Source organism: Leptosomus discolor, chromosome 4 (genome assembly GCF_034619465.1).
Source record: "Leptosomus discolor isolate bLepDis1 chromosome 4, bLepDis1.hap2, whole genome shotgun sequence".
Lineage (NCBI taxonomy): Eukaryota > Metazoa > Chordata > Aves > Leptosomiformes > Leptosomidae > Leptosomus > Leptosomus discolor.
The window spans coordinates 45,895,764-45,911,332 of NC_141394.1; positions in this window are offsets into that span (position 1 = coordinate 45,895,764).

The window sequence follows — 15,569 nt, forward strand, 5'->3', positions numbered from 1 at the left end:
GTAAGGAATCAAAGGTAAACATATGTGGCAAAGACCTCCTTACAAAAGAAATGCTACAAGATGAGACATTACCTATTAATATCTCACCTAAATTCCAACTAAGTTGCAGTTTAAGCCTACAGTGGGACAGTATCTAGCACTCTAAACCTTCCAATACACCAATTAATCACACTTAAGTAATCAATTAGCTTAGTTAGGTCTTGGGGAAAGTTTGGGATTGATTTTAGGGTTAGGGGATTTTGTTTCTTGGGTTGTTTATTTTTCTTTACATAATTTCAAGTTAATTGAAACTACTATTTTAATCAGTTGCTATTACTCTCTTTGTTTTCCCTGAGATCAATGGAACTGACACAAGAAATACTTGAGGTACCAACAGCAGACACAATCCTTATCCAGATGAACAGGAAGAGGGCAAACACATCATGGGACAAGGCAGTTTGTGCCCACTTCCCAAGAAATTAATGTCTGAGAAAGAACATTAAAAGCCAAAAACCGCACCACTACGCTCTGCATCCCACAGCTGCAAAGAGAAGCACTGCTGAGATTTCCTCTGGGTTTTCCTGCCAAGAAATTCTGGATATAAATTACTTAAGAACTTTCAAAGGATTAGCAGAAGTAATTTATGTTGTCCTAGTCTTATTTTTTTCCTTAACAATCATATTTTACATTACTACCCTCAGAAAATGGTCTAGCAGCCATGCTTCCAGATGGGAATCACATTAATTAATACATTTCTTTCGTTTATCGGTAGAACATTCTTATCTCATATTAATGCCAAAAGATTTCAGGACAAAATATATTTACAAGGAATTAATTATTCCTTAAGTATACAGAGGAAATCAAGAGGTACCAAGATTTTCAGTACTGCCAGCCTGGTGAAAACCAGTGGTCACAATATCCTCACTTGCCTATCAACTCTCCAGGAAGCACCCACAGCAGTAGCCTTTTTCTCATATATTGATAGCTTCTAGTTTCCACATTTCTTAATGTGACTGATGTGCAAGTGCCTATGCTGGAGTCTTAATTGCTTTGCTTCAAAGCTGACAAAAGATCTAGAAGCTTATTGGTCTTAAAATTTTGCCAGAATTTCTTTGGCACAGATGGGCTGGACAAGACGTGACTGATCAGTGTTATCACTAAATTAAAGAGAAAAAAAAAAAAAGGTTAATTTAATTTTCAAATTAATTCCAAACTACATCTGTCTTTACTGGAGTTCCAAACTCTTGAATCTCTTTATGGTTTGGGGTGGGGGTTTTATTATTTTCATTTTACTTTCACGATGCTTCATTTTACTCCAAATTTTCCAGAAGGAGAGGATCAAAAAAAACCAACCAACCAAACAAAAAAACACCCAAAACAATCCACCAAAAATACCTCAAAACATTGGAAAAATATGGGTTCAAATAAATGTGCAATTATTAACCCACAAAACAAACGTATATACAGAGTTTAGCTGCGCTGATCACTAACCATTTTAACAGTGTAACTAGGACACTTGGAAGTGAAAAGACCAAAAGACAGAAATTAGTCTTTTGGAAGGTGTATATTCTCCACAATCCATAGCTGGTTAAAAGTTTAACAAATAATCCCAAGCACTTGAGATAGAACTAAACCACCCTCTGAAACAGCTTCTTTCCTTAACAATAATTATGGGTGCTTATAGAGTGGGATAGGTGAAAAATCCCAGTTGTGCCTATTCTTAGACATGTAATTCCTGAGCCATAGACATGTTGAGACTGATGTTCACATTTCCCTACTTCTACATTGAAGATACACTTCTATGAATAAAATAATTCAGATTTAATGAGAGAGTCTAAATTCACCTTCTATCTATGCTGGAACTTATAATCTTCAAACACACATAATAAGCCAGAACTAAACACAGAGATTGACTTACTCTTTGTTGACACTCTCTTTCTTTCATCAGCCAAGATGAAGATAAACGCATGTTCATCTTTGTGTGTTTCTTTGCACAGTTTTTTGCTACTTCCACACTGCTCTGAAATGCACACTACAAGTTTCGCATATCTTTGCTTTCTCCATTTTTCGAGTCTCAGCAGTCAGGAATATACGAATTACCAAATACTACAAAACCACTGAATACTTTGAGTCCAGATTCTTGGACACAAGCCAGCTGCTTTGCATTTTTGTAACTTGCAACTGCTGATATCTGACCCCCTGGAATTTCCTCTTTTGTAGGGAGAATCTTTCAGTGGTAGAAAATTACTGGTGGCAAGAGACCCGAGGATTTGGCATATAATGGATTTTCCTTTTCACAGCCAGTGTGAAAAAAATACATAAAGTAGATATCTGCATATTTCCGTCTTCTAGATTCCAGCTGGAACCCACTCAGCACTTGTTTCTGTGAAGCAGAACAATGTGGGTGCCTCCACTGACTCCAAATACCTTGCTGCATCAGGATGGGGCGTTTTCCACAGCAGTACAAGATACAAATACAAACTCTCTCAAGACAGATGAAAGCACAGCTTGCTTGCTGTGTGTTTTATCCACTGCATACGCAAAGAGCAGCATTGTCATTGAGCACTTTCTCCAAAGACTGTCCACTGAAACTGCCACTGAGACATGCAAATAAATAGTCTACCCTACGCACAGCTATAATAACAAGTTAGGAGCATGAGAAACTGCCACAGCTTCCTCATATCAAAGAGAAAGTAATACGCATGCAAAGGTAGCCCTGACTTGGGAATACACTAACACGATAACAACAGTAGAAATGGCAGAAATGAGCAATATTATCATATAACAGAACAGGGGTACCAGCTTAATGGAATTGTTAACCATGGCAGAAATTACCTGGTCAATGCTACCCCAAATACCAAACAAAGGTGTAAAAATCAGCAAAATCAGGACTAATGGGGAAAGAGTAAATGTTTTGTTTTAGAGGGGACGAAAGTGGTAAAGAATCTGCAAGGGGAAAAGGGGGGAGGAAAGTACTATAAAACATAGCAAAATCATTCAGTCAGAATTGACCACAGTACCTGGCAAGCAGTCATGTGCTTGATCACCAACGTTTGCACAGGTCAACAAAATAGTTGCTTCCATCATGCCTGCCTCTCTCTTACTTGCAGAGTCACAAGTGAACAAACATAATTTTCCCTGACATCATTGAGGTAATACTTGGAGCACTCTAACATCAGCATGGAAACCCCTCACTTTTTCTTCTCTTACTGAAAATATTTGCAAAATTTTACAAATCTAGGTCAAATTCACCATGTTGCAACAATTTCAAGCCATATTTTTAGCAAACTTATTTTTAATTTTTTGTAGAACAACAACTACTCTACATACACTAGTCCTTTTATAATTCTCAATGCACGAAGCCTTCTATAGAAAACATAAGCTTTGTTAGGAAGTTTTGGAAAGTTTTTTTTTTTTTAATAAGCTTTATAAGGATTTTGTTTGCTACATTACATAAAAAGAGAGCTACTTATAATGAGGGAGAGGAAATGGATTGATAATTATATGCTTAGCAGCAGGCCTGTCACAGACCACAGCACCGTTCGCAAAATATTGACACCAAATCCATCTCAAAAGAAAACATTTTCTACTAGGATAAACACTCAGAAAAACCAGGGACTAATCTAAACATGACTATAACATTCTAAACTTCTGAGATTCACAAAAAGCAGGCTTTTAAATCTTAACTTTCTCTCCCATATGACCTTTCTAGCTTTCTTGGCTGAAGAAAACCTTTAGTCTGAATGATTTGATCTTCACTGGTTCTAGACCCTTCTGTTTTTAGATAACTAATTCTTCCATTTTCTTCCTGGAAGGTAATTTCCAGTTCGATGCACACTTTAGGCACCTTAAAGCTTACATGAGCTTAAGTGAACACTATCAGTAAAAGGATCACCCACAGCCTTTTGCATTCGTTGCCTCTCTTCTGGCACGTGCATTCAGTGAGGAGGATTTGGGAGCTGTCCTATAGGAAAAAACTTAGGATATTTGTCAGGTTACTTTTTAAATCCAGATCAACTCCCAGATCTCATCCATTGCATAGCCCCACAAATATTTGTTCATGGACAGAGAAGGGGCTGTATGGGCTCCTTCAAGAGCAGCACCAGTTTATGTCAACTTTTAGGGTATTAGGAAAAAAAAAAAAAAAAAAAAAAAATCATCAAGAACAGCCCTAACTGCAAGACACTACAAAACAAAAACCACACTTCAAAACCAGAATTATTCTCCAGCGATTTGAAACCTCTACAGATTCTTCTTTGAAACTTCTACAGATTGGACTAGTGATGCTTAGACAAAATATTGAACCACTTAGTCTGCGGTGACCTCTTCATTCTAAAAGCCTTTTTGAGTGTGAATTAGCAAGACAACAGCAATAGCAATTATGCATCAATTTATTGTTGATAACTTTGGATTACATTAGTTGAATTTACTCCACTGTAAGGCTGAAATAATCGTAACTAGGACAAAGAGAAGCTTTCCTTGCCCTACCTTAAAGGTTTGCATCAGTATAGCTATTACTAATGGCTTTGTATTATTATAGCTATACCAAACACCAAAGCCCAAGTAAAGTGATGTTTGAGATGTACTTCTAAGCTTCAACTGAAATCTGTTTTCTCTGTTAATCAAAGGCTTTTCAGGTATTCCTACTTATATCGCATCTAGGGATCTTTGACACCTGATTTTCAAAGGTTTGACGCTTACTGTTTTACAGGGAAATGATGAGCAGACTTCAGAAGAGAAATCCAATTCTTGGAAACTTAGGTTTTTCCTAGAGATTTAAGTTCCTCCTCAAGCATAACACTCATTTAGGAATACTTTTTAATACCACTACATTAAAAATTTCAAAAAGTACAGGCTTGGTTACATAACCAAACCAGAGGCTAAGCATCTTCTCAGCAAAGAGAGGGAAATTTTGATATATAGTCTAGTCCTACGCTTCATATAGCTTAACCACAGAGCGTACAGAACCAAAACAGTCACAAAAATAAATTGGTGCAGCAGAATAAAATCCCAAAGAGTTCTTAAATGTTTTTATATTTTCCACTGTATCATGTAGAGTATCAGATGGAGAGGCCACAAATGGCAGATTTCAGTTTATATAAACTTGTTCCAAAGGCCACAGATGAACTCTGTTCTAACCTACCACACAGGAACTGAAGGCCTTTGCCACTGGGATTTGTAACAGGAAATACTGAGAGTGCACACAAGAATCTCCCATAACATTTCTCTCTGGAAAGTGTTTCCCTATCTGATCAGTATGTCTCAATGTTAGGCAAAAAAATTAATAAATTTTAATTCCATTTGCACAAGCAATTCCAGAAATCTCTTTCCTGACATGTTTGGGGAAAAGTTCCCAGATCCATGCAGGCTTTGTGCAGCATTTGCCATAAATCACAGCAGAGCTGCGACCACTCTCACCTACATACAGCTGCTACATATACGTTGAACGCCCTACATGGATCCTTGGCTTTTTTCCCCTTTCAGTTACTAGATATTATCTACAAGAACACTTGTTATAAAGGAAATCCTTGGTCTTCAGATCCAGATGTTTCCTGGCTTCTTAGAGGGGGAAAAAAAAAAAAAAAAGTCCATCTCTCCTGAAGAGAAATAATGGAAACATTCTCAAAGAAGGAGATGCCAACAGAGCAGACTTAAAATGAGAAGGATAATTACTCGAGGGTGTAAAGTGAGGCAAGTGAAATGTTCGAATCAAGCCCTGAGGAAGGATTTGCGATAGTTGGAATCTTACGCATGCTAGTACTCCTGATCCACGACTGACTCCAGCACATTCAGAAGAGTAGCCTCTCTCACCACTGTGCAAGATACACAACGAAACCCAAGCATTTTCATGCTCTACCACTACATCAGCAAAAGCTCATATTATATGACTCCTTAAGGTAACATTAAAAATACACAAATCTCTAAAATACAATACCCCTTCTATACTGCTATACCACAATTAAAACAAAGCTTATTCAACTGAATTTTTACAAACTATCTTTACAGAAACAGATGTTACTTCATACACAGTGAAAAATACCCTTAAGTAAGGCATCATCACCTCTAAGACAACAATGGCATTGTGCATTAGAACAGTTCAATGTCAAACTTTTGGTCAAAAGTGGTTATTAAATCTCTGTTTTCACGCAAATACAATTTTTAACTGGTCTTTAGAATTTATTTCTAGGTACTAACCTAAAGGAAGAAAACTGTCTCCCACTTAAAGCAAATGCTGCAGCCTTTTACTAGCACCAATAGATGTTCTACTGAAGAATGTCAACCATGACTCAGACTCACTTCCTCCAAACAGGAAATCTTAAGCTTCGGCATTTGGGAAGCCCTACAGTCATCAAGCTGTAAGTTTTCTCCACCCCCACTGCTTTGTTTCCCTCTGTTTTAAAGTGGAAAAATAATGTCCTCCTATGAGCAGTAGCAGCTTTCAGATGGAGACGGGCCTTCAAGAAAAAGATCAACTAAGACACACAATAAGGACAAAAGAAGAAAAAGAAACAGGAGCTGGCAGAAAACAAACCACAAGCCAGACAGCATTGTTTTTGTGACTAATACTTAAACTGTTACAGCTATACAAAGGAGAGTAACAAGGAACCTGCAAGAATTACAGTATCAGTAAACTCACAGAAATCATTGTTCATTGTGGGAGCCTCACAGCCAGCTCCAGCCTTCTCAGCAAGTCACTGCCAGATCCCTCAGACTGAGCTGAAGGGAATTTCCACATTTTAAAAGACCTAGGCATAGAAAGTGAGCTATAATATTTATTTGCCATTTAAACAACAAACACACACACACACACAAAAGAACAGGTTACCCGTACACAGAAAGGAACGAATGTCAGGACACATGCCAGCTACACCTTTCCCACCAGAAGCCAAACAGGGAAAGGCGCTTTAAGAACCTGCCTAGAAAAGAACAACAGCCCATCTTCAGTCCCAGCACCCAAGTAGAGATAAGACAACCAGTAATTCTAACTACTTGCTCGACATAAATCACATAAAAAGTCAGCTGACTAAATCTAGCCAAAATTCAGGCATCCTGCAGATGCAGAAATAAATAGAGAAGAGCCATTTTCCAAAGCTTCAGAGTGCTGCCACTGCAGGGAGGCTGGGCTCAGCCCAGCTGACAGCACTGCTCAGTGCCATTACAGAGACCTTTTTTATTGGAGCTCTGAAATTTAGGACAATGCATACAGTCGTGTCAGCTTTCTTTATTAAGGGCCTTCCAGAGATTTGTTTGACATGATATATTTTCACCAGATCAAAGCATCTTATAGGCAAAGTAGACAGCATGCTGTACTTTCCTCCCCTTCTCTCAAAGTTTGAAACAAAGCATTAAGAACCAAGGTATGAACCATTTATCTGTCAAATAAAGATCAAGGATGATTAAGAGCCTCTGGCAAATAAAGATCAAGGATAGTTAAGGGCCTCTGGCAAAGCTGATGGTGCAGTCTGTCCCCATCCAGCTTTAAAAAGGATTGATACAGAGGCTCTTAGTGCTACTACAAAACAGAGATTTTTTTAAAGTCTGAATTCATTCCCTTTAAGATCCACGAAGTTCAGTTACTGTTCTTCCTGCCTACGGTAACTTCTGCTTTTTCCTTTCTCTGATCTCTGAGGTAAAATGTCTGTAATGGCTGTCCAGTAGTAGGCTACTAGCTGACATTAATAATGATACTGCTACTCTGAAATGTTGCGTTCCTGCTATTAAAAACAAAACAAAAAGCCACAAACTGAATGAAATTATTTACACTTCTGCTTGCCTGCTTGCATTTGCAGCCCGATCAAAATTCAGATTCATAGTCTGAAGGTGTTTAAGAGATAATGTATGGATGCAGCTTTATAGACACAGGTAAGTAAAAGCTGATCATAAGCAAGCAGTTGATCATAGAGAAACAAACAAACAAAAAAGCCCATCAACTTGAATTTCTACTGAACATTTGGATTACACTAGGAAAGAAATACTACAGAAACGTCTCTAGAGACTGTAGTTTGGGGACTCTCCATTATAGTCTGGCATGATTTAACAGATGACAATGCCAGACTGATTAGAAGTTACCCAGCTGAACACTTTGCTGTCAGAAACAGTGTGAAATAGTGAAAATTGGTTGTAAACGGACAATTTTTTTTTCCCAAGAAAAAAAAAAAAACAAAACAGGGATCAGTGAAAAGGGTTTAGTTTCAGGCTTTGTTTTAACATAGAAAAAAAGAGATGTATACCCAAAGTATTTAAGAAGAAAACATTTTTATTAACTCCATAAGGTAGTTTAATAACTGCATTCACTGGAAAGATTCTTATTAATTCCTTTTCAGGACAGAAAAAACCACACGTTTTGATTATAAGGAAAAACTTCATTTCTTCCCATGTGACTACATCTCCCATGAATTAACACAGAATCCCCACCTGTTCCTCATCTCCTAGGGGATGCTTGTGGGAATTCTAGGATTCACTGCCTCTTAAGAGATGTAGCTGTGGTCCACTGAGGAGGGTGGAAGCACAAGAACTTCCAAACCTCACAAGACCCCAGATCTAGGATTCTAATACTTCAATGCACATTTAAGTGAAGGAAAAAAAAAAAAAAAAAAAAAAAAAAAAATCCATCAGCACCCAGGCGTTTTTGTGAAATATCTTACTTCATCATTTTTACTCTACTGAAAAATACAGAGTGCAATTTCAGCCAGGCCTGATTTCTTTATACAGAGACAAGCACAAAATACAGGAGATCTCCACATAACCACATTTGGACAATTCTTCGTTTCGATGCAGGAAAGTCACCTTCATTTGAAAGCATTATAGCAATTGCTGCTTAACAAAAGGATTAAGAACCACTCAGTTAACTAGTCTGTATTAAAGTCATGACCAGCAGTGGTCCTCAGCACAGCAAAGCAGTGCACAAACCTGGTTATTCCACACTGGGGAAGGAGAAAATTTAATTCCATTAATTCCATTAAAGCTGATGGTAATGTTTACTGCTAATATTACCGAAACATCTATCACTGCCTCTCACTTCAAATGTTTCCTCTGTTTTAGCACCTCTAGCAGGAATTGTTTCTCAAAGTACGCTGAATGCTTGTCATTCACCAAGGCTTCTTTTTCGGAAGTGTATCACAGAAATTACTATATATTGCAAGAAACTTCAGCCTCTGAATAACTATTGTCTCTACCTTTGACTCACTGAAGCTCATTCAAAATTTCCTCAAAGCCACTGAATGACAGTTTCAGACTGAATACACCAAGAACTGTGGATAAGGTACCACATCTGAGCAGCAGCTGCAGACAAAGATTTTCAGAACATAATACAAAATAAATATTTTGGCTGCACCAAAATCAACTAGCAAGTACAAGCCACCACACAGTAGCATTATACTTTACAGAAATGCAACATTCACTGGTTCAGCCAGTGACGGTCTGAATTTCCACTGCATGTCTGTTTCTCACGGAGAGGCTCTGTATTTGTCTGAATTTCTTCCTCAGCTGTTTTTGGTTGGTTTGGCTCCCCACCCCCCCGCCCCCCATCTGTCCCATTTTTGGTTTTCTTTTTACCTCTAGTCTAGAGCAGTATTCAGAAGAAGAATCACTGAACACGTATGGGAACCTACACTTAAAAAACTGCTCTGCAAAATCCGCAATGGAGCCAGACTTTACCTTTATGGTCAAAGCCTTGGAAATCAAATTTTAGCATGAATTATACAATACCTGTGTAATTCCTGTATATACCAGAGTAGACTCTGTGCATCATAATTATTCATATTCTAATGCAGTGTAAAGTAGTATGAAAACTAATTTACAGAAAAGATAAAGGTTATGCAACTATGAAGAAAACAGAAGCCAATGGACATTTCGTCCCTTCTCAAAGAGAATAAAACTGTTTGCACAATGTGGACTGTTCTTCATAGATTTTTAAATATATAAATAAATATTTTTTGGTCAAATAGTTTGGTAAATACAGCAAAAAATGAAAAATCGAACCTACTGTCTTAGCAGCTTTAAATGGGTTTCTTTAATATCCATGTTTCAGACCTTATGAACCCTTATTTACCTGTCTACAGTTAATCCAATAGCATAATGTTCAGAAATGTCTTGTTTTTTCATGTGGTTCTCAGTGCCAGAATTACAAAGCTTTTTAGGTATCTAAAAACACAATCAGGCACCTAATGTGTAGGTTTTCAATTCCCATCTTAAAACCAAAAAATGTCACTTTTTCTCAGCTCTTTAAAATAAAACAAAAACAAGTGACTGGCAGGAACCTGTTCATAAAAGATTATTCTAGTTTGTAGATAACAGAGTGTAAAGCACCTTTCTTGGAGCTGCTGGCAGGCAGCTAGGCTCTAGAGGAGAGTGGAGATTAAGATAGAGCGGAGATAAAGACAGAAGCCACCACAGCAGTTTCTATTTGTTCCTGATGGCTCCTTAGGCAGCATATGAGTTTCTCTGCATTGCCTTTCAGAGATGCTTTATTCCTCCCTGTTCCCTGCACCCTTTTTAAGTGACTTAAGCACTTCCTTCTAAATTCTGGATTCTGTTTCCCATGCCAGATGTCTAAAAATTAGGCCCTGCAGAATGTAATTCAGAAGCTCTTATTCGAACAGTTCATGTTTTGTAAAAACACCCTTTTAAGTGGCAGCAGTGTGGCTACATTTAGGAAGAGAGGAAAGCTATTCAGTAACAAAACAGACAGCACATGTCAATGTTTTGTACATTAGAAGCCACACTACGTCTTTCTTCATCTACAAAAAGAACAGAATCAATGATTTAGCTATTTGTCCAAAGGCAAAATGATTAAAACATTGAACTGGACACTTCTTGAGTTCATGTAGAGAGCGTACATACTCATTACAACTCATCCAAGTTCCAAAAAAGGCAGGTAGCAACATATACTCAGCTACCCTTGTCAAACGATTAAGAACTCCTACAAGTCCTTTGGTAATTCAACAAAACAAAACCAAACCAAACCACCTTGAGACAGCTAAAATACTCTCAATAAATGAAGGTTCAACTTTACACCTCTGAGATGCCATTTTGTTGAATGAAATAAACCTTAAGTCTGAGAGGTGAACTGAAATTTCAGAACAAGTGCATACGCCTAGGAAATTTATATTTAAAAGGTTTTAAAGTGATTTAGAAAACCACAAATGCTTGTATGTATTAATGTTGCAGTGTCCAAACAAACTGAGCTTGAGAGAAAGTGAATCACAGTCTTTTTATAACATGTTCAGAGGCCTCTCAAAACACCAGCAGCATACAGAAACTTCAAATGACATTAATTCCTCTTAGAAAATGAGGCTATACAACTGCAGCGAGATCCATCTCCTAATCAAGTAATCTAGTTATTGCCACAATGACTCTGTTCATCCTGAGATAAGAAATCATACTGGAACAGAAAGCCTTGTTTCTTTAATTTGTTTCCTGCCTGCAGGCTGAGGTCCTGCACACACACAGTCCCACTGACCTCTCTTGAGCCAAGCACCATTTTCCGGTGACAGGCCTTGTGACAGCACTTCCGTAGGTTTCAAGTTACTGTGTTCAATGTAACAGTAAAAAAGGATGTTTCTGGTTAGTTCAAATTTAATATACTAATAGTATTCTGCTTCTGCAAAATTTAGAAGCATATAAATAACAAACCATTACAGTGACAACTACCAAACTTCTGTGTTTATAGAAAACTGGCAGTTCATAAATATTAAATCATGCTGTTTGCAACAAAGTACAACATATAGACACTCTTTTTCCTAAAGATAGGGAAACAGTAACCATCAGTGAAATAATTCATTATTTATAGACCTTTGAATTTTAAAGCCACATGACTGCACTACAACTTTTCTATTAAAATTCAGAAGAGTATCTGTGTCTTATCCCTTTGATGAATGTGCTAAAGGCAATAGAAACAGTAACTACTGGTGACAGATTTCCCAGTGATATAGTGGTATTTGCCACTTAATCATCAATACAGATTTTTAAACGAGCCCTAATATTGCCAAATACATATCATGTAGCTTCATTAAAGGTAAAACATAGGAATCCTGTCACAATCGGAGATTACAATCATGCATCTGTAATTTGCATCGCAAAAGTGTTACAGTGGGGAGAAACTTCCCTTACGGCTCATTACAGGTAACTTCTAATGCCTCCAGAGACAGAAAGGAACACAATCAAACTAGATATCTAGTCAAACCATGCCTTGAAAGTATTGTGACAGCTCCCAGAGTTCTTCAGCTAACTTGTATGACTTTTGCAGTCAGAATCTTTTCCCTTTCAATCTCAGTGGGTACTACCCGCCTCAGTTTTTCCTCAAAATAATTTCCTTCTTGTAATGCTGTCAAGCCAGAAAGATTCTGACAGTAAAACACGAATGGACTAATAAAAAAATTAACAAAAGTAGTAAAACAAGGTAAACAAGTAGTAAAACAGAAGTAGTAAAACAAGTAGTAAAACCAAAGACCAAAACTGGCAAACTGAGAATATTTTCTGTATTCAGTCTCCCCTTGCTATAAGTTTGGATGTTGTAACAGCAGCAATGTGGCCAACCTGGAGACTATTTTCTGTCCAAAGCGTAGATGATTCTGACACAAGTTTTCTAAAATAGGAAGGTTAGGAGGAAAAAGTTCTTCTATCAAGGTTTGTTCAAACAATTTTCCATCTTCTCAAAAATGATGCCTCTGTCAAACACAAAATAAAAGTTTTCTTGAAAGATTTAATGAAGCTGTAAAGATCAGGACTAAAGCATACTCTAGAAGTTTTATTGGCAAGTAGATTACACTAAGACCACTCTATCAGGATTAAACTGTCTTCTTAAAAGCTTCCAGATTCAAATTTCCCTCCTGTTAGGTACTTTTCCTGCTGCACAGACAGGAATCTTAGAGGATTTTAACAAGGTGTGTCTCCACTTGTTACAGTGCCCAGGTATGTCTTTTAAAGCCCAAATCTGCTGCTTGCCCATGCTGTGCTGGCCTTAAACCTCACACAGGGCATCACAAAAGTTGCCTTGTTCAAATATTGCAGAGGAGAAAAAGAAACTTAGGACCCTCCAATATGTACCCTCAATCAACCTGGATGCCTTAACACACACTTCCATTATCCTTACACCTCACTGTGTCCCCCCACTCTCGTACACAGCACCCCTCTTCAAATACACATGCTTAGCTGACCTATTGTTGTCACACCAGGAACAAAGTGACAAGTAAGTCCACCATATCACATAAGAAACCTGCCTCAGATTCAGTGCTAGTGTTACACGTGCACTCCTCACTGGAGCTAGAGCCTGCCTCGTTTCTACAGTGATGAAAGAGAGCCACCAGAGTAATCTGGCCACAGTGCCCAGTCCACATCACCCTACTCGCACACGGCAACCCTCAGGGCTGGAGCTCTTGATCCAGCACCGTTGGCCAAGGCCTAATGTTACTGCCACAACTGACAAACAATCCAAGCCTGCGCAGCAACCATCAGCATCCCACAGGTGGTTTGCTGGGTGAGGGCTTGTAACTACACCACTTTTGAATGAATTGGTAAATTAGCACTTAAAATCTTCACTGAAGTTTGCATCTCAGAATGGAAGTTGTTCATATTCTCTCCTGCATGGAAAGCAGAAGTTTGGCACAGAGAGAACTGAAGAGGCTTTCACTGCTGCTCACTTTTTGGACACACGTGGCATCCAGGAAACACTACACTGAACGTGTACATGTTATATGGCTTCCAATGTATTAACAATACCCATACCCCCCCAGATATCAGGAGAAGACTGCAGAGAAAGGGAGCTCTTTCAGGCAAATAACAGGGAACACACGCGCAACTAGCATGAAGACAAAAACATAGCATCAGCATGCTGTTACCAACAGTTACTCTTCCGTATTTTCACCTAATAGGTTTTTTGTTTGTTTCGTTTTAATAAGTGTATCAGTAGTGTTCTGCTAATAAGGAAAACCAATTTGGTTCTGACAAACAAATATGCCAGCAACAAAGGTGAAATTCTCAGTTATCTCTCAACACATAGTTGAGACTCGGAAAATACTGCTTACAGATAAAATCCTTTGTGTCAAATATAAGAAGCGTGGGCATCTTCAGAAGTGCTTAGAATGTTCTCACCAAACCAAACTTCATCAAAACTTGTACAGTTTCAAATTTTACAATAGCGCTGAATCACAGCCTGGGTTGTCAAAATTTTTTTAACCCAATTGTGAGAGAATCTATGCTTTGTTAGAACCTAAGCTGATTTTTTTAAGTTAGAGATGAACTCCAAATTCAATATATGCGATTCTAAAAAAGCTACAAATGTTTTAAAAATGCCAGAGAATTCATAGCAGGAATCTAGAAGCAAAATCAGCAACTTGCGGTATGTTCAAAGGTTGCATTTTGGGGAATTTCCTCTAGTGACATCTCTGAAATACTGCATTATTTGAACCTATTACAGAAATACCACATGAACAAAAGCATTTTTAAATGGAGTTCTTTCATAACTTAAAATTTTAAGTGCTTATGAAACACATGTGAAAAATGTAATCTTTCCTGTTTCTAGCTTTTTTCAAAGATTACCAGAAGTAAGGAGAAATCATCTGATAGATGTACCAGCTTTCACTAGATCAACTGCTCTGTGTTAGTTCCCCAAGACAGTGTTGTTTTCTAGTACAGAGACTTGAGTTGTTCCATCACAGTAGCTTCAATAGGATGTACTGTCTGGAGAACTAGAAAAGGGTGGAAGAAGAGACATAGCTAATGTAGTGCTTCCTCTACACCATCATCTTTCATGTAATTTCCTCAGATTAACATAGAACTCAGGAGATCACTTTCAGGAAGCACATTTCTTGATCTTTCCAAAGGAAGAAGGAAAGGGGTAAAAGGCCTCCGTGTCATAAGCGTTTGTATGTAATTCTGCTGAAGACAACTGGTGAAGTTCTTTTACTTCTGCATAGGAGATAATGTCCTCCAATAGCAAGCATAGAAAATTCTGTCAGAATCTGGATTTGTGCTGAACTGCAGCCAATATAAGGAAGACTTACTTGCACAAAAGGCAACTATTAGCTACTGTAAGAAAGTATGGTGGCAGCTGGTGGTATACAAAGTTCCAAACAAGAAAAGTTTAGGGCATGTTATCATTTAAATATCTCAAACTAATTTCCAGAATCAAAAGCAAGATGAACCTGCAGAATGTGCCTAGGAGACTCCGGTCAGTTAAAGAAATCAGGAAGAGCCTCTAAATTACACTGCAGGATGAGCCTGGCAGCCTCAACATCCCTGGGAAGAAAAAATAATTTTAAAATATGGTGCAACACCAGCACTTTTTCACTTCTCTTGGAGAGAAATATTCAAGATATTAAGTTATATCCATAGCGTGCATAACACATTATAACAAGGAAACATTATTTTAGCAAGAGAGATTGTTATTTTTGTATGAATTTATCCTTTCCAACTGTTTAGATCAGCAGCTGATTAAATCATAGGTCTCTTTCCTCTAAATCAGATGCAAAGTCAAAAACATGAGGACTGCAGTTGAGTTTTCTTAGCTGTGTCACCTGCTTAAGATCTCACAATATATCACAGTACACAATATACTGCACAACATATTTGCAGCACAAAACTGTTTAACC